The sequence below is a fragment of the Rattus norvegicus genome, chromosome 6, assembly GCF_021556685.1.
Source record: "Rattus norvegicus strain SHRSP/BbbUtx chromosome 6, alternate assembly SHRSP_T2T, whole genome shotgun sequence".
Taxonomy (NCBI): domain Eukaryota; kingdom Metazoa; phylum Chordata; class Mammalia; order Rodentia; family Muridae; genus Rattus; species Rattus norvegicus.
In genome coordinates this window covers 74,210,495-74,235,536 of record NC_141539.1, presented here as the reverse complement: position 1 = coordinate 74,235,536, position 25,042 = coordinate 74,210,495, and the positions used below count along the sequence as shown (strand labels likewise).

The 25,042-nt window shown below is 38.4% G+C and overlaps 1 protein-coding gene across 2 annotated transcripts in view; it reads left to right on the top strand.

Moving 5' to 3' along the window:
• The window catches only part of Prkd1 (protein kinase D1), a 313,382-nt gene that overhangs the window by 192,650 nt on the left and 95,690 nt on the right, over positions 1–25,042 (top strand).

Below are 25,042 nucleotides of genomic sequence, written 5' to 3'. Positions count from 1 at the left end.
CACTGAGCTATCTCTTCAGTTCCTTGCATGGTAAGAGTTTGAAGCCCTGTAGTTGATTTTAGTATATATCCATAAAATAAAAAAGAAGAATACTAAACATGGGTACAGTCTATATTTGGTGTGTGATTTTAGGCAGTTTTTGAAATAAAGAGGATCAGGTATATAAAAGACCACAATAGAGATATAGCCAACTATATTATTTTAACCTTATTTATACCAGGGTCTTAATGTAATTTAGTCATTTTGCTTGAACATCTTGCAAAGCATAATGACTTTGAAGCTTTATAAAATACTTGTTGTACATAGGAAGATATCATGGTGCTCCATAAATGCCCTGCAGTTGCCCTTTGAAACTTCGAACCTAATCAAGGTAAAACAAAACACCAGACTGTATTCCTTTAAAACTACAGGGAAGGTAGATTTAGGGGAAGAGATCTACTTAAAGAGAAAAGGAAACAAAAGGCAGCCCAGTGAAGTTCAGGCTGAAAACTGATAAGGGTGGATAGGACCTCTCTGATAAAAGAGAAGAAATGGGCGTGGCCTTGGATACACTTCTACTTATCACCAGCTAAAGCGTTTAGCATTGCTGGAGTCAGACTTACAGAAGCTTAAACAGTGATTGATTACAGCATTATAAGCAGTAATTCTATTACTATACCACCACTGGATTAACTTCTGTTAAAGCACTGAGTAGAAATTTGTGTAAGGATGTACGAAGCAGGGCTGGTGATTTGGCTCTGTGGTAAAATGCCTACCTAGCATGCATGAAGCATTGAGCTCTGGACTCAATCCCTAATATTTAAAAAAGTATCTAAAGACATAAAAGTGTTCAAATCTCAAGCAGGCCATCGATAGTTTGGGCATGGTCAATTTGACAAAGTTCAAGAAGAACCTTGAATTTGAAGTGGATCTTAAGGCAATGACGGGCTTGCTTTTAGATATATTCTATCAAAGTGTCTGTGAACTGAACAGAGGAACCATGCAAAGGAAATGCAGATATAACGCTTACAACAGGAAACACACTGTAGCACAGTGGGTTAGGGCATCCATTTGTACTCTGAGGACCTGAGTTCCATCTGTGTAAGCCACATAGGGAGAAGTACAAAGCCACAAGCTTGTACTCTGACTGCTACATATGTGCTATGGCACACACCACAATAGAGATATAGATGATAGATAGATAGATAGATAGATAGATAGATAGATAGATAACTGAATGTGAGGAAAAACTCTAATGGCAGATGTTAGAGCCAAAGGTACTCTTGGGAGGCATAAGCCTTTATAAATTATTTAAAGTATGAGAATAGGTTACTTCAGAACATGAACTAGAAATAGATGAGATATATAGTTACATAGTCAGGGTACCCGTCCCATTCATGACATCACTATAACTGAAATGTAGTTCTGGCTTTCCATCACCTATAAGTGTGCTGTTGGATATTTAATTACTGTCATTTCATTTTCCTGTTTCATATCATGTGAAACCTCAGCCCTTCCTATCTCATACAAGGTGCAGAAGTAGGGAGAGCAGTGTCTTCCTGCTGCCCAAGTCATAATCGGGGTGTCAGTGAATAGTTGAGGTTACATGAAAAGGTCCATTAAGATTGCAGAGAGGATGAAAATCAATACTTCACTCATTTTCAGATTATCCTGTAAGGCCCCAAAATAACTACAATGATGCTTTTTATTAAAATTTGATTTTGGATGTGTGTCTTTGCCTGTAGAGGCCTGGCTTTTGCCTGTGGGCACATGAGTACAGTCGCCCACGGAGCCAGAAGAAGGTGTGAGAGCCCAGAGAACCAGAGCCACAGGTGGCTGTTGGATCTCATTGTTGAGAATCAGACTGAGATTCTCTGCAGGATTACCCTGTGCTCTTGAGTCATTGCGATAGTCCACCTACAGGGATTCTCATATGTACACGAGGGACTAAGAAAACCAACGAAACAGAAATGAGAAAAGAATTGGACCTGATGTCATTGGCTTTGAATTAGAGGTAGGCCCTGAGCCAGGTGATACATAGCTGGAAAAACAAACAGATCCACAACCATCGATACCTGGAAGAACATGACCTTCGAGTATCTGGCCTCTAGGCCTGTGAAACAGGAAGAGTGTATAATGATAAAGCTACTATTTGGGATTTAGCACAAGTGAGAAATTAATGCACCGGGAATATGCAGTCACAATATAGATGCAATATTATTTTAAAGGTAGCTAATGCATAGACAACTTGGTGCCTGTGAAAGCTTGGCTTTCTTTTGTTTCAGGGAAAATGTTTATCACCAGGTCTGGGTGAATTCATATGTGACTGACTGTGACCACATATTCCTAATACAGAAGGCTCCATAGAACAAGGAAGGTGATGGCAATTCACAGACACATAAACACAGACTTGATAATAAGAATGCTGATATTCAAGCAATTGTGGTTTAAATATGCTATGTCTGGGTGGTTATGACTAAAAAAAATTTCTAACTCACCCAAGGAAACATAATATGTTAGAGCCTTAGGAGAGCATGGACCTCAACCCACTCACCTTAAGCGGATTTGACCTTGAAACTTGTCAGTCCTTGGCAATGCCTCCCCAGCAGTGCTGCTTTAAGGATACACCTGTTCTTGGCACCTTTCCTCTCCTCTGTGTAGGCTTCAACTGGGCTCAAGTAGAGCTGGTAAAATAACTAAAGGTATCTCCAGACACATTAGAGTGTACTTATTAAACCTCTATTAGTGCTTTGTTCAGATCACTTTGAAACTCTACATCATGAAAAGAAATACTCTGCAGACATCAACTAATTCCGTAGAAATAGAAAGGGTAGAGACTGCTCAGGGAATGAGCTATGCCACAAGATTGCTGAGTACATAAAAGCTGGGCCACAGATGGTTAAAGACAGACAACCGAAGTCAAGCTATAAAAGTGAGGCAGAAGGGACTCTGACAATAGCATTGTGGTATCTTGTTGGCAAGCAGCAGTTGGTAACTTTCAAGTCTGCCCTGTCTAACCTCAGACAGAGGTAATGGCAGATGTAATGATAGATTTCTTTCTGGAGAACTTAATGGGGTGCCAAGTCCTGACTTAACCATGCCTCAAGCAATCCTGAAAACATCCCACTCAATTACAAGGTGAATTGTCATTCTCAGTTCATAGCTGGAAGAGAGCTGGTGTGTAATGAGCTTTATTAATTCCTTCAGGGCCATGTGTCTGATAAATAAGCAGCAGAGTTAGGTAGCGTACACTCAAAACCCTCGACCTGGAATTGAGAGCATGTTTCAGACAATAGAAAGACCCCAGCAAAATATCTGGAAAGGAAGCTGGCAAAACAGATATGAGGCAGTAGAACCAAGGATTACTTAGATGTTGATTTTGGTACTGACAATGGGAATTCACACAAGACTAAAACAAGATACCATGACAGAGGTGAGGGTGCTAAGTTCAAGACCCACTCTCTCACTTTCTACTGCCTCTTCTCAAAATTCCTCCAACCCTGGGTTAGAAGGAGAACCCTGACTGGAACAGCTTCCCAGGCAAGGCCCTTATATCACACCAGCGTGGCCCCTGATGAACTGTAGCACACGTTCCCCATTCAAACAGTGTGAAGAGAGAATCTGGCTTAGCACTTGGGACAGAGTGCCTGTGTCTGTACCACAGAACTTATAAAAAAAAAAGTAGGAAGCCTTTGATAAGGACTGTGCAAAGCAAATCCAAAATTGATATGTCTTCCCTCTTATAACACTGTTTTCAAGGAAAGTTATTATATATGCATCTTTGGAGGCTTTAAAATGGAAATAAACATTTTCTCCAAATCAGCTGTCATCATCAAAATGAGAGTCTGTCTTACTGTTAGAAATTCTGAGTTTAAAAAGTTTCTATTTCTAAAACTAAATGCTGATGAGAGCTACACAGTCCAAAATAGAAATCCTTTCTCCTAAGCAGAAGCATCTGAGCTCATACTATATAGTTAGCAGGTCATGTTATAGTTAGCTGGTTGAGTTATAGTTAGCTAGTCAAGTGTTTCATGCATAGGAGAGGCAGAGGCTTTAACTGAATTTTTTGTCATATTCATCTTTTCAAAATATTAAACTAAAACTCTGTAAAGGATATTTTTCCTCCGCAGATTTAGTGTGCTTCCGGGAAGCTCTTCTGTAGTGAACTGAAGGTGATGTTGAAATCGAGTACCATGTCTCCATTCCCAATTAGGGTTTTTAATGTCTGCCTTCTTTAGGTTTCCTTTTCACTGAAATCTGGTTGTGGTTGCTGTTGTTTTAATATTCTGGGATGTTTCTACTTTGCTTTTCATCTATGTAAATCTCTGGTGAGCTTCAGATGAACTTATCAAGACAGTGAATGCCTTTACATGCATTTAGCTTGGGAATAACTTACTCAAAAACATTTGAAATAACATTTATTTGAACAAGAGCCCTAACTGGGGAATTGCAAGGACCTTTACAGTCAGCAGAGTAGTTTTTCTGTATACAGATAAGATGTTTGTACACCAGAGACCATCCAGCGTTTACTCAGAGGGCTGCTTCTAGGATTTCCAGCAGGCAATGATAAGAAATCACACTGGACCCATGGCCTGAGAATTGCAGCTTAGTGGATGTAAGCCTGGTACTGTGCTCATGTTTTACTCTCTGAACTCTTCCAAAGAAGGACTCCATTTTTTAAAATCAAGAATGGGAAAGCTATGTTTGCAAGATTTTTTTTTGTAAAACACCTTTAATAATGGAGGAAAATGTTATTTCATACTTTTAAAATTAAGAGTGTGAAAGGCACGAAAGCTTTATAAAATGAGGTTAAATTGCTAACCCATTGGAAAAAAAAACATGTGTTGTAATTTGCTAACATTTTTAAGGGTGTGATCACTACAGGGGAAGTCAAGTATATTTTTGGAATACTTTTCATGGAATCGCCTAGCTCTGCCTCACTCAATGAGCAGTGTCTTTCTCCCCTTGTCTAGTCATGGTCCATTCATGGTGCTACATTTTGGTAGGCTGAGAACCTCCTTCAACTCTCTTAGAATTGTTTGTGTAAACTTCACAGCCTACCGCACAATTTTTCTCATTCTGATTTATTTTAGTCTTGAAAATAAAGCTTGATTCATTACAAATACTTCCTCATTGGGCATTGTACCCTTCCATTCACATCGAATAACTCTAGAATATAGGGGAAGAAGAAATGGGGGTAAATCTGTTTGAAGAAACCAGCTTACTTGGCATGAGAGGAAGCAGTACACTTAAAATATTGGAGCAAAATCAACATAAAACCATGCAGTCTTTTGTGTCTTGATGAGTAAATATCATGTAACCATGGTAGATAGGAAAGTTCTAAAACTGGGCTCTGAGGGCTGGTTGTGAGATTATGAAAGGACAGTGCACATCCTCAGCTTTGGGACACATGTACAGGAATGATTTGTTACCTCTGAGAAGATATACATTAGGGTCATCAACCCTTTATGGACGCGTCTCTGCTGTATCTGTTAACTTCCTGTCCTTAAACAAAATTTTTCTGTTCCCATGCCTTTGCCTTATTTGTTAATGATGTTAACGTCCCTGCCTCTTTTGTTCCTGGGAAGAAATTCTTGACCTCTTATTTCCAAGAGATGGCATATTCATACCCACAGCTTTGAGAATTGCCTAGTCAGACCTCTCCAATCTCTAGCAATTTCCCTAAACATACTGACTCTGGAGCATTTCCCCATTGGCACTCTAATTTCACCTGTCCAGGCCAGACCCTTTCATTCCTGTGCTCAGGTCACATTACTGGAGAACTTCAGCATTAGTGATGATTGCTGGTTTGCAGTGAGTGCCTAGGATTCAGAGTGACTTTGACTACTTGGGTAGCTGTAGTTGTCAAGGCTTTAGGTTTTGTTTAATTTCCTTTCCTGCTTTCCCATTGGCACAACCTCTTTGGAAGCCGCATAATGTTTTATGTAGTGTCCACAGACTTTTGCAGTGCTTTTGTGGTTATCCCAAAGCCTCACAATAGGCTAGTACTGTTCAACAGTCCTCCCTGCTTCCTACCTCCTCCATATGGCTTCCCAGAACAGTCATTCCAGCTATTCCTTGCACACTTTTTACATAACCTTTATGTATTCCCTGATGCAGCCAAACAGAGCAGCTGCCACTCCTGAAGTTTCCCTATGCTTTCTTAATCAAGACATGTCTTTCTATCTAGAATGCTGACTTCTTCACAGCTTTGTAATTTTGGCATTTACCTCATATGATTGAGTTGAGATCCCTACTTACTACTCTTGACAATAAATTGATCTCCATCTCCTATCTTCCATTTGATCCTAAACTCCAGAAGTCATGAACCACATCTTACATATTAGCCTCCTACTTTTCTTCTCTGCTCACTTTTGAAGACTCTGTCTACCATGTAATTGATTCTCAAAATGTTTCTGAAATGAGTAATGAGTTGAAATAAACAAAGCTATTTTTAATAAACCAGGAGAAAGGGCATTGATGAATGCAGTATTTTAGGAAGATTTCTCTGGCTCTAATCACTTCAAGATCCAAGCTAATTTTTTCAGAATATTTGAAAGTTACAAAGGGAAGTAAATTCATTGTAATGAGATACAGTTCTTCCTTTTACTCACAGTGAGGCTGAGAAAGATTCATGAGAAAAGAATGAATAAATTCTATTAATTCCTATCCTCTATCCTGTCTCATCATAAAATAATTACATAGTAATCACAATTCAAAATGTATTTCCATGTGGCATTTATATTTACGATGACCTGATACGATAGAGAGTCTGAGTCAGAGTCTGTACCCATCCCACGCGGACACACATTCAGTGATTCAGTGCTTGCCAACACATCACCTCGGGCCATTTTCCTGGTTCTTTTTCTGTGCTCATTACCCTTAGGTTCTGTGCAGTCTTTCTGCCTTTGAGAAAGTTCCTGGTGGAGTAATTGCGAATTAGCATGTATACTCAGCAATTTTGAAAGCTCAACTGCTCATTTTCTCAGCATTCTGTTGGCTGGAAGTTGTCATTTTAAAAGCATTTTACCATTAAGGATCTGGATTCCTGAATATAAATTGCCCATTGGAATTGGAAGTGTAAATCCTAAGGTATGATCCATGAGGGCAAGTGTGGTTTGTCTCACAGGACAATGTAACATGAAAACGGTAGTATTCTCCTTTCTCACGAGTAATATTTTTTATTTAATGAAATAAGTTTATAATTAATTGATATAAACATACCCATTAATTTCAAAATGATACATGTATTTGCTTAGTTTGTAATTGTCAGAATACATTGGGGAATAAGCTCTACCGCAGAATCCTTTTCCCATGCACACTGGCTGCCATGGAGAACACAGGTTGCCTCCAAGTCGCCATTCTACATGTCCGTCCCATTCTCCTAGTGTGACAGCATTGTTCACCTCTGTTGCATATCAGTGTGCTAACTTGCCACTCCTCAGAAGTTTTTCAGAAACTCAGCTTTTTCCTGTACTCTGTCTTTAGCTTTTCAACTCACTGTGCATTCTCAGTTTTTATTGGAAGCCATCAAAGGTCTCCTCCCTGTCCCGTCTCTCTGTGTGTATCTATCTGTCTGTGTGTATCTGTATATCTGTATCTCTTTCTCATTCTTTGTGTGTTCTGTCTGTGTCTGCGTGCATGTGTCTGTAACTTTCTTTTGCTCTTTGTGTGTGTGTGTATATGTGTGTGTGTTTGTGTGTGTGCGTGCGTGCGTGTGTGTGCGTGTGTATGTGTGTGTGTGTGTGTGTGTGTGTGTGTGTGTGGTTTGCTGCTTCAATAAAGTAACTACAGACTAACTAGCTTAGAACAATATATTCTATGCTCTAATTCGACAGGTCAGATACTGAGTCTTGGGACTAACATCAAGGTTTGATCTTGGCTGTAGTTCTGGAAGATACAGAAGAGATTATCATTTTCCCTTCACAATGGCCAATGTCTGCTTCCTTCTATATACAAAGGGAGTAGTGGATCATTTCTTTATTTTCATCTTCTGCCACTTTATTTTTGACCATTTGTTTCACTCTTCTACAGTTAGGACATTGTGATGCATTATTCTAGCCAGAATAACACAGAATAACAGGATTATCTCTGCGTCCAAGAAGGGCTCAGTGGCAACTTTAACTCCACCTACTACTTTAATTCCAATTTGCCATGATCTATCCACAAGTTCCAGCTTCTTTATTTTTGTCTTGGGAAATAAGAGCTCTGGAGACAAGGAGTGGATATATGAGATTTTTTTCTTCTCGTAGGTTCCCAGCAACTGAGAATACATTTTTAAACACCAGGAATTCTTTTCCTCACCATGGTGGTGGATGTTCTAAGAAAGTTGTACATGAAGTTGGATTTGGATTTGGTGGTAAAATAAATAGAGATGGTCTTTTGCAATCCTTTTGCTCACTGCTGTGTATACAAAAAAAAGCTATAGAAGAAAGTAATGGGTGATGGAAGGAGAAAGGAAAGGGAAGGAGAATGCAGAGGTGAACGAGGAAAGGAAACGGAAATCATTAAGGTGTCAGTCAGTTGTGGCAATATACTTACTGTCTGTTGGCTATTTGCTAGACATGGTCCTAAAACCTCATTGAGACCAAGTACACACTGTTTTTGTTTTTGTTTTTTATTCTTAATCCCTCTGTAAGAAAAAGAAATGAAACACAGGCCAAGATCATCACAAGGTGAGTGGTGAAGAAGCAAAGCCCATGTAGACTCTACCTCCAGAGCCTGTGCCATTGGCTTTCACGTACAGAAGTCATTTTAACATCGTTATCACCTTTGCTATGTTACAGGAGTCAGCCCAACTCCAGATATTTTGTAGTATTTTGGTTCAAATCTGTGAAACTAGCCCTGAAATGCCACAAGACTGAAGAAAAAAGATTCAAATAAATTAAGGATTTTAAACAGTGCCTTTTATTGGGTGACATTTTGCTAGATGGATGGTTCTTGGCAGCAGCAACAACAAGGGAGATCTCCACAATTTGTGTCATATTGATCATGCCAAAAACTTCCTCATCAAAATCAAAATGTATCTGGTTTACCTTAAGTAAATATGAACCAGGGTCCAGCTGTCGAGGTCTACATATAACTCTTAATGGTTTGTCCTATTTATACCATTTATACCATGTGCAGAAACAAGTAGGTTTCTTCTGAAGCAACCATGATGGTTGTGACTCCAGGAGACAGGCTGTACATCAAATATTGATCTTTTTGGTAAGGGCAGCACCTGCCTTCAGCTCAGAGAGAGTTCCATGGGAGGTTCTACTCAGGCTTCTACTTAGAAGGGATTTTGTTCAAAAAACAAACCACATTCCTCTGAAGAATACTTCACCCCTCCGAATATTCTGCCCACTTACTTATAGGACTGACACCCTGTGGTTTCTTAGAATCTGAGTGACTAACTGTATTTTGCCTTGGGAAATAGACCATAGTGCTAAGACTATCCTCAAATCACAACTGTAGTTTCCCAGGCTATCTGGTCAAACTGGATCCCCTCTTTGTTTTGGTTACAATTTAGAACTAACCCAAAGATTTCTGATAAAAGGGCAGGAATAGACTCTGGGAAAACCGTGCTTTGGGGTTCAGTGATATACATCCAGCAACTGGGGGAGAAGCTGTTGGTGACTTTTAGGATGTGATTCATTGGTGTCTAGGACACTGTAGACTGTGGCCAATAAGCTTTGAGAATGGACTCTGGTGTCATGTAATCTTGATGACTACAAACAGACTTACAGCATATCTTGAAAGAAGTTAGTGGTGGTATATTTTCTTTCACTGACTTGTTTTAGCAACTGAGAAGCTAGGCTCCATGTAATGTAAGCATGGCCTTTGTTGCCCTGTGGCTTGCCTGCTCTTAGATGAGATAGATACTTATAGTATTGTGCAAGGAAGGCAATTTTTGAACTCACAGGCCATCAGTGATCAATAGCTAAATGATCAAGAACCCATTGAAGTATTTTAACCCCCCAATAGAGTCATCATAGACATTTTATGCCAAATTTCAGTCTCCCACCTTACTCTCTCTTCCATTTCTGCCTTGCTTTTTCTTTCTTTCATTTCTTAGAGTTAGTGGACTGGACTCTGCTTCTTCAGCCTCTTTAATAGACGGATATCAATGTCCTTACGTTACACAATGTGGAGATCTTTTCTCTGGCCTCACATCCTCAAAGGCTCCCCTTTCTTCTCAGTTCCCGTGTGCCTCTGTTCCTTTTGTCTGATTTCACATTTTATAGTCAGGCATTCTAGTTCTCTTCAGTAAGGTAAAATAAGATGGATGTTAATTACTCTTTTCAAGCAGTAATATACTATTGGCGTTCTTTTTTGTATGTTATAGTTTTAAATAAAATAATTGTGGTTTAAATATGCATGGTCTGTGGGAAGTGGCACTATTAGGAAGTATTGACTTATTGGAGGAGGTATGTCCTTATTAAAGGAATCGTGTCGCTTTGGAGGTGGGGCTTTGATGTTTTATATATTTGCTCAAGTCTGGCCACTATGACATAGTCTCCCCCTGGCTGCCTTTGGATAAAGATGTAGAACTGTTGGCTCCTCCAACACTGGGATGATAATGGACTACACCTCTGAAACTGTTAGCTAGCCACAATTATACTTTTGCCTTTATAAGAGTTGCCTTTGCCATTTTCTCTTCATAGCAATGAAACCTAAGACATTAATTATAGATTTTTTACGTCCGTAATCAAACTTTGTATGTTCCAGAGACTCAACTTGAAATTAAATATTAGCCACGAGCTACCTCCACAGAACTCTGCGCTGGCCTCGCTGCATCACCCAATGGTGTACTGCACACACCACTGGCTCTGTCTCTTTCTGTGTTTTCCTGACTGTGTCCTCTCTCCTCAGCAAGAATGCAGACCCCTAGGGGATGGCCATGATTCTGCTGCTACACTGTTGTAGATATACTGAAAGGTGCTCTCTTTGATTAAATCACTCTGAATGTGTAAATAATCTTGAGAATGTTACTGCATGTGTAGAATGAGCCAAAAAGATGATGCTGGCCAACATACTCCGTGAATACTAAGTATAGTTGTTGTTGTTTTTTTTAATGAAAAACACAATCTCTATCAAGTACTGTAATTGTACACAGAAAATCACCTTTGGGGAGGGTTTTCTTTTTTGATGTTTTACTCATCGCTTTTGCTCATTTTGTATTTATACGTATTCCTGGAAGATGAGATATGATTGCCATATTTAATCTATTCTCTCTTAATCACCAAATAAACAGTTCTCTCTACTTTAAATCTCCATTTCAGGTTCATTTTTATCAACTTTTGAAATATATATAGCATAAAACTCACTTTCTGCCTTGTATACCTCTTTTCTCTTCAGCTGGAACAATTGTAAAGCGTCTAGAGAAATAATTGTTTTATTTCCTTCCAGGAGCCCTTCTGATTAACAGTCCTTACCAGCGGTCCTGACTCTGAGCTTACCTAAAGCAGGAAACTAATAAATAAATTGTCCTCTGTTGTTAATACTCATTTTCCTGCTTCCCTATTATCATTTCAAACAATATTTTCTGATTTAAGATGACGATTATCATTTAAAATGTATGCTAATTATGTTATGACTCAAATTTTTACAGTTTATTAACTTAAATCTGCATACTTAGGTGTGAAATGTATTATTTTCATCAGACACACAATTAAGTTCTATGCAGAATTATACCGTGTTATGATGGGAACATTTGTTCACTTAATTTGTATTTTTGGAGTTTAATGGACTGTCCTGTTTACTCTTTGACATGCGTACTTCTTAATAGAAATGGAAACTTTACAAAAGAAAAAAACCTTACCAACTCCCTCACTCCATTTCAGGCAAAACAAAAAACAAACAAACAAAAAAAAAAAACAAAGCAAAACATAACCCAAAACATTCTTTCTATCAAAAAAAGCTTTAAATGAAATTCTTTGAAACACCCGGAACCTGTTTGGAGTACATGAAATGATTAAATCGTACCCATTCGAAAAATAACAGGATTTTCATCCCCAAACCTCAAAATAAAAGTGCAGGAAAGGAAACAGAATTACAGGTCACATCCCCAGATGGAGTACTGGACCTGCTTGAAATGCAAGCTACTCGCCAGGCACAGGAACAAGCTTACAGAGATGCAGTCATTGAACAACTTGTCCTGAATAGGGACTTAAGTTGTACATGTATCCAGAGTGTCAGAACCCAAGACCCTACTAGAAATTATAAAATATTATTTTAGCTTGTTTGATGAAAGAAAAAATTCTTAATGTGTTTGAAAGAAAATTGGATGACAACTTTACAAAAGAATAATAGAAATTAACCAAGAAGATATTCTAGGAATAAGATGACAATTAAATCAATGTGTCTAATGTGTGGTATTTTATGTGGGGTGAGGAGTGTCATGGGCACCCATGTCTGTGTAACACATTTAAAGTCAAAGCAGGAAATTGCTGTCTTTAGCCATCATCCTACCCTATTACCTTGAGACATTGTCTCTCACTAAATGGGAAGCTTTTCATTTGTGTTAGACTAAATGGACAGTGATATCCACTCATCTCTACCCCAGAATGCTGACATTACGTCATTTATGTACACGTTTGGTTCATATAAATGCTGGGAATTTTTATTAGTTCTTCATGCTTGTTGAGGTCTTTCCCACCAAGGCATCTCTCCAGCCCCTTAAATCAATTTTATAATGATTATTAGAAAGTTATAAATATTATTGTTTTGAAACTGAAATCAACTGCATCATATTTAACAGCAGCAGCTGAAGCACAGAGGCATCAAGAGCTGCCTGTCGGCTCAGAGCATGTTTAGCTAAATCAGAAGTAACAGTACAATAATGGATGATGAAATATTGGAAAGCGGTGTTCTTTGAAGTTGATGTAACTTTATCATCTGCACAGCAGAAACACAATCACCCATTGTTTGAGTTTGGGGATCAAGTTAAATATACAAATAATAAAAAGATAGAGCTTGGTCTTAGTAACTAATAGAAAAGAAGCATTTATTTCATGGTCTACTTGTTTTGCTGAATTCCTTCTCTGGTGTAGCGCAGTGCAGCACAACTTTCTATAGACTTAGAAAGCAGTGTTCTGTGCTTCCCAACATTGTATCTCCACTGTCACTTGTGTTCACAGAGAACTTGAACTTATGACTGAAGAAGGGAATCCTTTACGTTCTTAAATTTAAATAAGAATATCTCTATGTGGAATAACTAAATGTTCCATATATATATGCATATATATATACACACACAAATATATACATATACACATACACATATATATATATATATTGAAAAGCTTAGCAGCCTAAAAAATTGCTATTATATTTACTTCCCTCTGTTTTAGTTTGCTTTTCTGTTGCTGTGTTAAAAAACATTGACCTAAATCAGTTTGAAAAGAGAAGGGTTTGTTTCACCCTACAGCTTACAGTTTATTAAGAAGGAAGGCTAGGCATAACTCAGGGAAGGAGTCTGTAAGAGGGAACCATAGAGGAGTAACACTTATTAGCTTGCTTTCTACAGCTTGCTCAAGCTCTGTTATACAACCAAGGATTTAATGGCTATAGGTGACATTGCCTGAAGTAAGCTTAGCCCTCTAATATCAATCATTAATAAAAAATAAAGACAATGTCTATAGACATTTCATGGTCTACTTGTTTCAGGAGACAATTGATTTTCTTTCTTCCCATTTGAGTCTTGTTATTGTTGAATTGACAAAAAACTAACCAGCACACCCTCATTTCATAGATTGGGTAAGTCAAAACTGCATAATTAAGAAAGTTGGATAACCTGAGTATTTCTTCCCATCTGCTGCAGAAATAAACTTCTCTGATGATGACTGAACAAGGCACTTTGGGGAAATTCAAATCAAAACAACCCTGAGATACCACCTCACACCAGTCAGAAAGGCTAAGATCAAAAACTCAGGTGACAGTAGATGCTGGTGAGGATGTAGAGAAAGAGGAACACTCCTCTATTGTTGGTTGAATTGCAAGCTGGCACAACTACTCTGGAAATCAGTCTGGTGGGTCCTCAGAAAATTGGACATAGTACTACCTGAGGACTCAGCTATACCACTCCTGGTGTAGACCCAAAAGATGGTCCAACATATGGTCCAAGGACACGTGCTCCACTATGTTCATAGCAGTCTTATTTATAATATCCAGAAGCTGGAAAGAACCCAGATGCCCTTCAACAGAGGAATGGATACAGAAAATGTGGTACATCTACACAATGGAATACTACTCAGCTATCAAAAACAATGACTTCATGAAATTCTTAGGCAAATGGATAGAACTAGAAAATATCAACCTGAGTGAGGTAACCCGATCACAAAAGAACACAAATGGTATGCACCCACTGAGAAGTGGATATTAGCCCAAAAGCTTGGAATATCCAACATACAGTTCACAAATAACATGAGGCTCAAGAAGAAGGAAGATGAAAATGTTCATCCTTCATTCCTTCTTAGAAGGGAGAACAAAATACTCATGGGAGGAAACATGGGGACAAAGAGTGGAGCAGGGACTGAAGAAAAAGTCATCCAGAGACTGCCCCACATGGGGATCCATCCCATATGCAGGCACCAAACCCAGTCACTATTGCTGATGCCAAGAGCTGCTTGCTGACAGGAGCAGATATGCGTGTCTCCTGAGAGGTTCTGCCAGAGCCCCACTGATACAGATGAGGATGGCTGCAGCTAACCATTGGACTGAACAAAGGGACCCCAGTGGAGGAGTTAGAGAAAAGACTGAAGGAGCTGAAGGGGTTTGCAACACCATAGGAAGAACAACAAACAATATCAACCAACCAAACCACACCAGAGCTCCCAGGGACTAAACCACCAACTAATGAGCATACATGGAGATACCCATGACTCCTGCCACATATGTAGCAGAGGATGGCATTGTCCCGCATCAATAGAAGGGAAAACCCTTGGTCCTGTGAAAACTCATTTCCCAAATGTAGGGTAATGCGAGGGCATGGAGGTTGGAGTGGGTGGGAGGGAGTTGGAGCACCCTCATAGAAGCAGGGGGAGGGGAAGGAGGTATGGGAGAGGGGTGGAAAGGGGATAGCATTTGAAATGTAAATACATAAAATGTAAATCCAAGAACAATAAAATAAAAGATTATCATTTGAAGTCATTTCATCATTACTTTTTCTTAAGAAAAATTGTAGACTAGTAATATTTTACCCTAGGTACCTGAGCTATCTATTATCTGGCTCATGGTCACCCCAGTTCTACTGGCTATGGGTTCCATCTCATGGAATGGGCCTTAAGTCAAGTAAAATATTGCTTGGTTACTTCTACAAGCTTTATGCCACCATTGCCCTAGCATAGCTTGTAGGCAGGACACCATTGTAGATCAAGTGGCTTGTAACTGAGTTAATGTTTATGTTTCTACCTTGTGACCATGCAAAGTACCTTCCTGTATAAAAAAACACTATGAGGTGTAGACAGGAAGGCTCAGTGTAGGCACCAGCTTGACTTCTTCATGTTCAATGTGCTACGTAGGCCTTAACTCCAGCAATGAGGTCTTGCTGTCAGTTTGTGGGGAATCAACCTGTTTTCTTTGTAACTATTTGGGTTGTTTGGGGTGTTTGATTAAATCTGGGGGTAGGTTTAATTTATATTTCCCTGATGGGTAAGGATGTTGAACATTTGTTTTAAATGTTTCTTTGGGATTTGAGATACTTCTATGGAGAATTCTGTTTAGATCTGTACCTGTTTAGTTGGATCATGTCATTACTAGTATTTTGACTTCTTTATATGTTTTGCAAATTACAACTTTATTGGACATGTTGTTGGTTAGAAAAGCTTTCGCATCCTGTAGGCTGTCATTTTGTCCAGATGATGTCATTCTTTCAGTGCAGTAGCTTTTCACTTTCATTAGGTTCCATTTATTAACAGTTTATCTCAGTGCCTATGATAATGGTGTTCTGTTCAAAAAGTCTTTCTCTGCCCATGTGACAATGACTCACCTTTCTTTTCTATTAGTTTCACTGTTCTTGTTTTAATGTAAGTCTTGAACCAATGTGGAGTTGGGTTTTGTGCAGGGTGATATGGATTTATTTGCATTCTCCTACATGCTGTCATTAAGTTTTACCAAAATCATTTGTTGAAGATGCTGTCTTTTTTTCAGTGTATGTTTCTGAATTCTTTATCAAAAAAGTAGGTGTTTGTAGGTGTAAATGTAGGTTTTATGTGTGGGTCTTCAATTTGGTTCCATTAAACACTGTATCTGTTTTGTCACAGTACTGTGCTGTTTATAGTATTATAACATTGTTATATAACTTGAAATCAGGAATGGTGATAACCTTCAGAAGTTCTTTCATTATTCAGTAGTTTATTGTGTTTGTTTTAGCTATCATGGGATTTTGTATTCCTTTATGAAGGTGAAAATTGTCCTTTTAAAATCTGGAAAGAATTCTGTTGGAGTTTTTTTATTCACTTTATAACCCAATCATGCTCCCCTCTCCCGTGACAAAAATTGTTAAAGCCTAACTTTGCTCTACTTAAGACTGACCCTGAACTCAGGAATCTATCTGCCTTTGTAAGCATAAACAAAAAACTTAGCTGAGTGGGATCTTCTAAAGTCACCTTCCATAAATCTCTTTATCACCTTCCTTAGTAATTTTCTAACAAGTTGGCTCACAGCAGAGCTGCTTTTGTTCCGTTAGATTTGTGAAGCCTCTCACATATAATTCATATTGTATCCTTGTGTTTTACATAGTTGAGAAATTTTACATATTTGAATTTTGTTTTTGAGTTCTTTTTTTATAGCCTAAAGGGCTGTACTAGTGTTTACCATTTTGCTGAGATATAGGCACGTCCTTGACCCCTGGACTCATGTTTCCAGTTATCATGGAGTCATTAACATTAATAGAGAGGACATTTCTCAGAAGGAAAGAGTCCTCCACTGTTAGTACTGGTTCCAGAAAATCTATACATTATTACACAAACAAACCTTCAGCCCACAGCAGCCATCAGCACTCCTGGAGACTCACGTCAGGGGCCCTTGTCCCAGGAATAGGAACCATATCACTCTGTCACCACCAAGGTCACACCAGGTGGGCATCTGGTAAGTTCAATTTCATTCTTCAATCACTTGAATTTTTTAATCTTATATGTCTATTATTTGCGTCTTTATACTTACTCAAAAATACATTATATCATTTGAGGCTATTGTGAAGCATGTTGTTTCCCGAAAAACTTCCCCAGTTCATTTGTCGTTTGTATAGGGAAGAGCTACTGATATTTTGTGAGCTAATTTTGTTCCTGAATGTATATTTCAGTTGAAAGAGTTTTCTGGTGGAATTTTTATGGTAATTTATATATACTATCATCTACAAATAAAGACATATTGATTTCTTTATTTCTAATTCATATCCCCTTCATCTCTTTTAGCTGTCTTATTGCTATAGCTAAACTTCAAGTACTATTTTGCATAGGCATGAAGAGAATGGAAAACCTTGTGTTGTTCCTGAATTTTGTGGAATTGCATTGATATTTCTCTCCACTAAAGTTGATATTGGTTATGGTTTTGCTGTAAAGTGCTTTTATTGAGTTATATTCCTTATATCCCCAATGTCTCAGAACTTCTTTTAATGAATGGATATTAGATTTTTGTCAAATGCCCTTTATACATCTAATTAGATGAACATGTGGATTATATTGCCATTCAGTTTTTAATATGATTAGTTATATTTATTGATTTGTGTATGATAACCCATCCCTGCACATCTGGCATGAAATCTATTTGATCATGTCAGATGGATTTTTTAATGTGTTCTCAGATTTGGTGTGCAAATTAACTCCATCAGTTCTCCAATGAGTTTTTTGTCTGGGTGACCTGTCTATTGGTGAGAATGAAGTATCCAACTATCCCAGTATGATAATGCAAGTTAGTCTGTAGTAGTGCTTTTTTTTTTTTAACAAACTTTGGGTTCACATGTGTTTGGAACTTAGCTGTTTAGAATTACAATGTCTTCTTGGTAGTTTTTTTCTTCAATAAGTGTACAGTGTTCTTCCTTATCTCTTCTGAGTAGTTTTATTTGAAGCTTGTTTTGTCAGATATTAAAATGGCTAAACCAGCTTGCTTCTTAGAATCATTTCCTTGGAACATCTTTTCCACCCTTTTAGCATTGGAAGCTATATATCATTGATGTTAGGGTGTGTTTCTTGTATGCAACAGAAGGATGAATCCCATTTTCCCACTCATTCTGTTAGTCTATGTCTTTTTATTGGGGAATTGACACTTATGATGAGAGATGTCTGTGTGCCATGGTTTTGATTCCTGTTACTTTGTTGTAGTTATAGTTATAGATATTGTTGTTGTGGCGTATAGTTAGCCTTGTTTAATTTTGGTGGTCTAGGATTATTTATTCCCTTTGTTTTCTCAGATATAGTCAACCTTTCAGGTTGGAGTTTTTCTTCTAGCACCTTCTGGATTTGATTCCTGGTTGGATATTGCTTAAATTTGGTTTTATCATGTGATGTCTTATTTTTTCTTTCTATGGTGATTGAAAGTTTTTCTGGGTATAAAAGTCTAGGCTGGCATCTGTGATCTCTTAGACTCTGAAGCACATTCTGTCCAGGGCTGTTGGACTTTTAGAGTCTCCATTGAGAAGTAATTTATAAGTCTAATAGGACTGCCTTTATGGGTTACTTGGTCTTTTTTCTTGTAGCTTTTAATGTAATTTATTTATTCTGTACACTTTTGATTAAGTTGTGTGCTGAGCAGACATTCTTTTCTGGTCAAGTCTATTTGTTGTTCTATACTTTTGTAATTTATGGGCATCCCTTTCTTAAAGGTTAGACAAACTTTCTATGATTTTGTTGAAATTATATTCTGGGCCTTTTACCTATATTTCCTCTCCTTCTCCTATTCCTATTATTCTTATATTTGGTCATTTCATGGTATACCAGATTTCCTGGATGTTTTGTGCCAGGAGTTTTTAGACTTAACCTTTTCCTTAATGGCTATATCCATTTCTTCCATTGTGTCTTAAATGTCTAAAATTTTCTGTTCCATCTCATATTCTGTTGCTTGCCTCTGTGATTATTATCTGAGTTCCTAAATTTTTTATTTCCAGATTTACCTTAGTATGTAGGTTTTGTTTTTCTTGTTAGTTTTAAATTCTGTTTTCACTTTCAGGTCTGTAATGGTTTTGTTCATTTCCTTCCAGTGTCTGTTTACATTTTCATAGATTTCTTTAAGAATTTATCAATTTCCTTTAAAGGAATTTTCATCACATTCATAAAGGTTCTTTTAAAATCTTTCTTTCTTGTGCTTCAGCTATATTGGACTATTCAGGTCCTATTGTAATTTCTCTGTTCCAATGTAGATATATTGTCTGGGCTCCTATTGATTGTGCTTTTATATTGACCTTATATTGGCTTCTGACATTGAGGAAATTGTAATTCTAGATGCAGAATATCTGTCTTTGTTGGGTGGGTGTTTTGTTTCTCAGTTTTTGTTTCCTCTCTGGTTCTTAATGTATTGGGAGTATGTTATCCTGGCACAAAATTTTATGGAGTCCTGATAGGTGTGTCTATGAGTTGTGCCCAAATTGTGTTTCTGGACTATGGGAGCTGACACTTAGGAATGGGGATGGGCCAGGGTGGGGCTGAATGGTTTCATAGGAGGAAGGAGAACAGAATGTTCCACCAGGATCTGCTTAGTTATGTCCCGTTGAAGTGGGAGCAGAGATTTAGCAGAAGGTCTGTTATAGAACTATCAATAAGACTAGGAAATGGGATTAGGAGGAATGGAGTGAAAAGTAATCTGTATTTAACCTACTTGATTACCTATCTATGTTCCTAAAGATTCCAATTTGAGTTGGTGTCTGGGGTTTATCAAAGAGGTGGTGGGGAGGTTAGGAAGGGAAGATCTTTGGGAGGTTGTATGGGTTGTAATGGAGTAGAAGTGGAGGCTGTTTTAGGTGTTGTGTCCAAGAGCTGGGTATGAGATTTGGGCATTGGATCTGCAGTTAGCCTAACTGTTTCACTGGCTGGGTTGCACAGGTAAACAGGTTTTTAAATAGTTATTTACTTAGTATATTGCAGATATTTTGATAATAAAATTAAAACAGTTTAAATTTAATATTAATATGAATTTTAGATGTAAAATCATATTCAGTTGTTTTTAATGGATTCCCTTTTTTGTCATTGAGGTGCCCTTCAAATTATAACAAATATTACTCATTTTTCTATCATATGAGATCTTGAAATCAATACAAATAACCAAGATTATAATATGTGAGCAATATAGTCCCAAACATCACTTTTAGATTAGATATTTAGAATATAAGTTTTTTATTCCAATCTAGCATACAGACCAGCTGAGCTGTATGTTTGCTGTATGTATATATGCAGAGCTGAGCTTTTAGTGAACATAAATGTATGGGACTACTTATAATTTACTAATAATTTGGCCTACATCATTAGCTGCCATCTAAAGGGCAGTCTGTTTATTTTCTTGGCATTAGCTTCTTTACAGCTATTGAAACACACCTAGAATCTGGATTTGATTCTTTCATGACCGTTATCTACCAGGCTATGTCTTTTCTCTACCCTTCACTATAAGACTAGGTTCATCTTCTCTTATCTAGGCTAGACAAGGAAGCCCAGTTAGGGGAAAGGGAGCCAAAGGCAGGCAACAAAGTTGGAGACTGCCTCTGCTGCCACTGTAAGGATAAAGATCAAGTTACAGAAATGTTACATATTTGCATATGGCCTGGGTCTGTCTCATGCATACTGCCTGGTTGACCATTCTGTCTCTGTTAGCTCCTATTGGCCCAGGTTAGTTGATTCTATGGGGTTTGTTGTATGTCCTTCATCCCAATGGCTCCTTTAGTTCTTTCTCCCCCATCATCTGCAGGACTCCCAAAGCTCCACCTAGTGATTGACTGTGGGTTTATGCATCAGTCTACATCAGTTGCTGCGGGAAGCTCTGTGATGACAGTTGTTAGGTTCCTGTCTGCAAGTATAGCAGACTATCATTAAGAATATCAGGGGTGGACTCCCTCACATGGCATGGGACTCAAGCTGGACCAGTAAATGTTGGCTATTTCCTCAATTTTTGCTTCATCTTTACCCCCTGTACATCTTGTAGACTGGACAGATTGCGGGTGGAAGGTTTTGTGGCTGGGTTGGATCCTAATCCCTTCATTGCAAGTATTGCCTGCTTACTGAAGATGGCCATCTCAGGCTTCATATCCATTGCTAGGAGTCTTAGCTGGGATCATCTTCATAGATTCCTTGTAGTTTCCATTGTCCTAGGTTTCTAGCTTTGTCCCAGAGATCTGCCCCCCAAACCTGATTCCACTTGTCTTTCCCAGGACTCTCTCTCTCTCTCACTAACCTCTCTCCATCTGGTCCCACTTGCTCTCATATTCCTCCTGTCACCCAGTATTTATTCTATTTCCCATTCTAAGTGAGATTGAAGCCAACCTCTTTGGACTCTCCTTGTTACTTAGCTTCTTTGGGTCTGTGGATTGTAACATTTAGTACCCATTTATAAGTGAGTGAATACCATGTTTATCTTTCTGGTTTTGGATTACCTCATTAGGGATGATATTTCCACTCATTTACCTCCCAAAGTTCATCAAGTCATTATCTTAATAGCTTAGTAATAATACTCCACTGTGTAAACGTGCCATATTTTCCCTATCTATTCCTCACTTGAGGAAGGTGCAGGATGTTTCTAGTTTCTGTGTATTATGAATAAAGCAGCTATGAAGAGAGTTGAGTAAGCGTCCTTGTAGTATGGTGGAACATTTTTTGGGAAGTACTGAAGAGTGATATACTTGGGGTTTGAAGTCTTTTAATACTGAGAAATTAATAGAAATGTAAAGTTTTTCACTGTGAGGAATTGGTGTAAAGCTATATTACAGTCTATGGACATTGCCTTGTATATCCTGTGGGAGCTTGGTGGGAAGTTCCTGAAGATAACACATCCTTGAGACAAGAAGAAATAAGGCTGGTCCTGGCTAGGAGGCTTTCACTGTTGGCTTTCATGGTGCTGGCAGATTCTCTATACACTACCTGGGGGAGGGGGTCATCAAAAGTCATACATAGCTGTGAACCTTGTAATAAGCAAAACAACTGTCCTGGCAAGATATTCCCATTTGTATAATAGTGGCACAGATGTTCTAGGAATAGTCAGCCACTTTCTGATTGGATTCAGGTTTTGATCCATTAGGTAGAATTTTTCCTTGCACCACTACCTAAGCCAATAACATATTTCTGGCTGCCTACAGGGTCTACTGAAGAGCCTTATAGTAATATTTTGCTAAGTAGACATTAATAAATTGCCGGTGAGATTCTTATCTTTATACTCAAAAATATAAATATCAACCCCTACTAGAGACCCTTTTTTATTGTAGATGGTGATTGACACAGAGGCCCACAACTGTTCAACATCTGGAGAATATGAGACTGTGAAATGTTCAGTTCTTAATGTGACATCTGTATCATACTCCCTTCCCAGAAGGCTTAGGAATTATCACAGAAGAAGGGTTAGAAAGAGTCAGAAGTAATGGCCTTCTGCTAAGAAACAGTATTGCCAGGCACGATACCACCACTGGATGTATGAAGAGACAGTGACTACGACAATATGCACAAGACCTGTGCAAAATCAAGCCAAACATACTTAGAGCATGGGTGGGGTAATGGGGGGTGAGAACTAATGAAACCCTATCCCTAGCAGAAGATCTATTGGCAGTCAGTGCTGTTGAGTATTGAGGAAGGAGCACCTAGGGTAGCACTAATTGAATTTAGTGGGTTAAAATAGAAAAGCACATGCAGTTGGGAAGAAAAAATGGAGGTCGTGGTATGGAAAAGAAGTAGAGAGTAAAGAATGAGAGGTGGCTGTGACTGAAATCATATGTGTGACTGAAATCTTAATACCAAATTTCAAGTATTATAGGTGTCCATCAGCACAATGCTCTCTATGTCCAGAGCCAGTACCATTTATTGGCAGTGAGAGCATCAGCAAAGTGATAAGAGATTCAGAGATAGTGAACCCTTTTGTTCTAAAGGAACTATGGTTGGATTTCACAGCTTTGTGAAATTTATGCTTAAAAATCAGATATAAATATTGGTTTTATGAAAAATAAAGTGAGACTTCCAAAAACCTGAAGCCAAGCATATAGACTCCTAGCTTGGAGCCTCTACATGCAAATATATTGGAAAACAGTGATGCTGTTGGTCCCAGGAAACCCTGTTGCCCTCATTTCTGTATAATGCTGTATATAGACTTTGCCTACAGTCCTTTAGTTAGGAGCCTAAAGAGTAATTTGTATGCTGGTGTTCCTCATGTAAATTAGGTCATTATCCCTTTTAAAGGTATAAAATCTCCTGTACATGAAGGCACTTTCTAAGCAACAGACTTGACCTTTCGTTCCTCTGTTCAGAGTACCTGCAGAGCATGCACTCATTAGCTCGAATTTGACTCCATGACATTTTTACTTAATTTTCATTTTTTTCCCGGTGCTAGACACATGGGGTAACCATTTACATTCTCTCTTGACCTGAGATGCTCTCTAATCTCTTTCCAGCTGTGGCATTTGTCATTCAGTCCCATCAGGATATGGTGACCCTTCTCTCCTTACTGAAATGCCTGTTAATTGATTCACATTAGAGAAGGAACTAGAAACAGCCTTATGGACTTAGCTGTATTTAATTATGGTTAACCAGAACAGAGGAGGAAAATTCATTTCCTCTGGAGTGCAAACATTTTTTAAGAAGTAGAATGAACAAATAATAATAGATCCTATTATCCTTAGGTTTAAGTGCTGTTGGTTGGTAATAAAAAGCTTCGTTCCTCTGCATTAGGACTGATGGTCATGATAATACCAGTCACTGTAAATAATGGTAATAACTATGAGTCACACTTTGATTCTTCTGATTTCAAAGGCTATTTTCTTAATCATTTTGCTAAGAACTTGGAGTGATCACTTGACCAAAATATCAAAGGCTGCCAACTTAGCTATGCCCTCCATAGAGCTCAACAAGGAGTTTCACTCATCAAGTTTCCCAGAGAAGAGCAAGGTGGTGCAGCAAAATGAGGCTTCTTATTCAAGATCATCCATTTGCACTGACCTGAGTTAGAGCCCATACCAGCTCTGATACCACATCCATGGCTTTCACCTTTAGCATATAGCGCCAGAAAGGTCAGTGAATGCCAGTGAGGAAGTCAGGACTGGAACTCAAGCAGGTCAGGAAGCAGGAGCTGATGCAGAAGCCATGGAGGGATGGCTTGCTTTCTCTGGCTTTCTCAGTTGGCTTTCTTATAGGACCCAAGACTACCAGCCCAGGGATGGCACTACCCACAGTGGGCTATGCCCCCAACTCCATCACTAATTGAGAAAATGCCTTACAGCTGGATCTCATGGAGGCATTTCCTCAAGGGAGGCTCCTTTCTCTGTGATAACTCCAGCTTGGGTCAAGTTGACATACAACACTAGCCATTTCACCAGAGCAATACTGAACAAAAGGAATAGTGCAAGAGCTATCACTAAGCAGCTCTTTCATTTCAAAGTATTGAAAACAGCATAATTCTGTGAGGAAAAGAAAAAACCCATAGACCCCTGGAATGAAATAGAGGACCTAGGTGTGCATTTATGCACATACAGCTACAGGTACATGTATCTTTTTTCTTCTCCAAAGATGTCAAAAATATATTGGAAAAAGGTTAATATTCAACAAATAGTGCTAAGAAACCTGGATATCAACATTCAGAAGAATGGAACTGAGCTTTACCTCTCATTGTGCACAAAGGTCAGCTGTACATTGATGGTGGACCTCATCATATTCCCTGATGGTCAGAAATTTCTAGATGAGAAAGTAGGAAGTATACTTACAGGATTCACAGCTGAATCTTGGTATCTTTTCTCCACAAGTTGATTATACTACATCTTCTGAAGTACCAACCATTCAGGCTAGATATATAGGCCTGCATAATAGTAGTACTACTTTTACAAAGACAACAGACTCCCCTGTGATTGAATTTGAGGCCTCTCCAAAGAGGGGATCCATATCTTTTTCTATATGCCTAGTCAACAACCTAT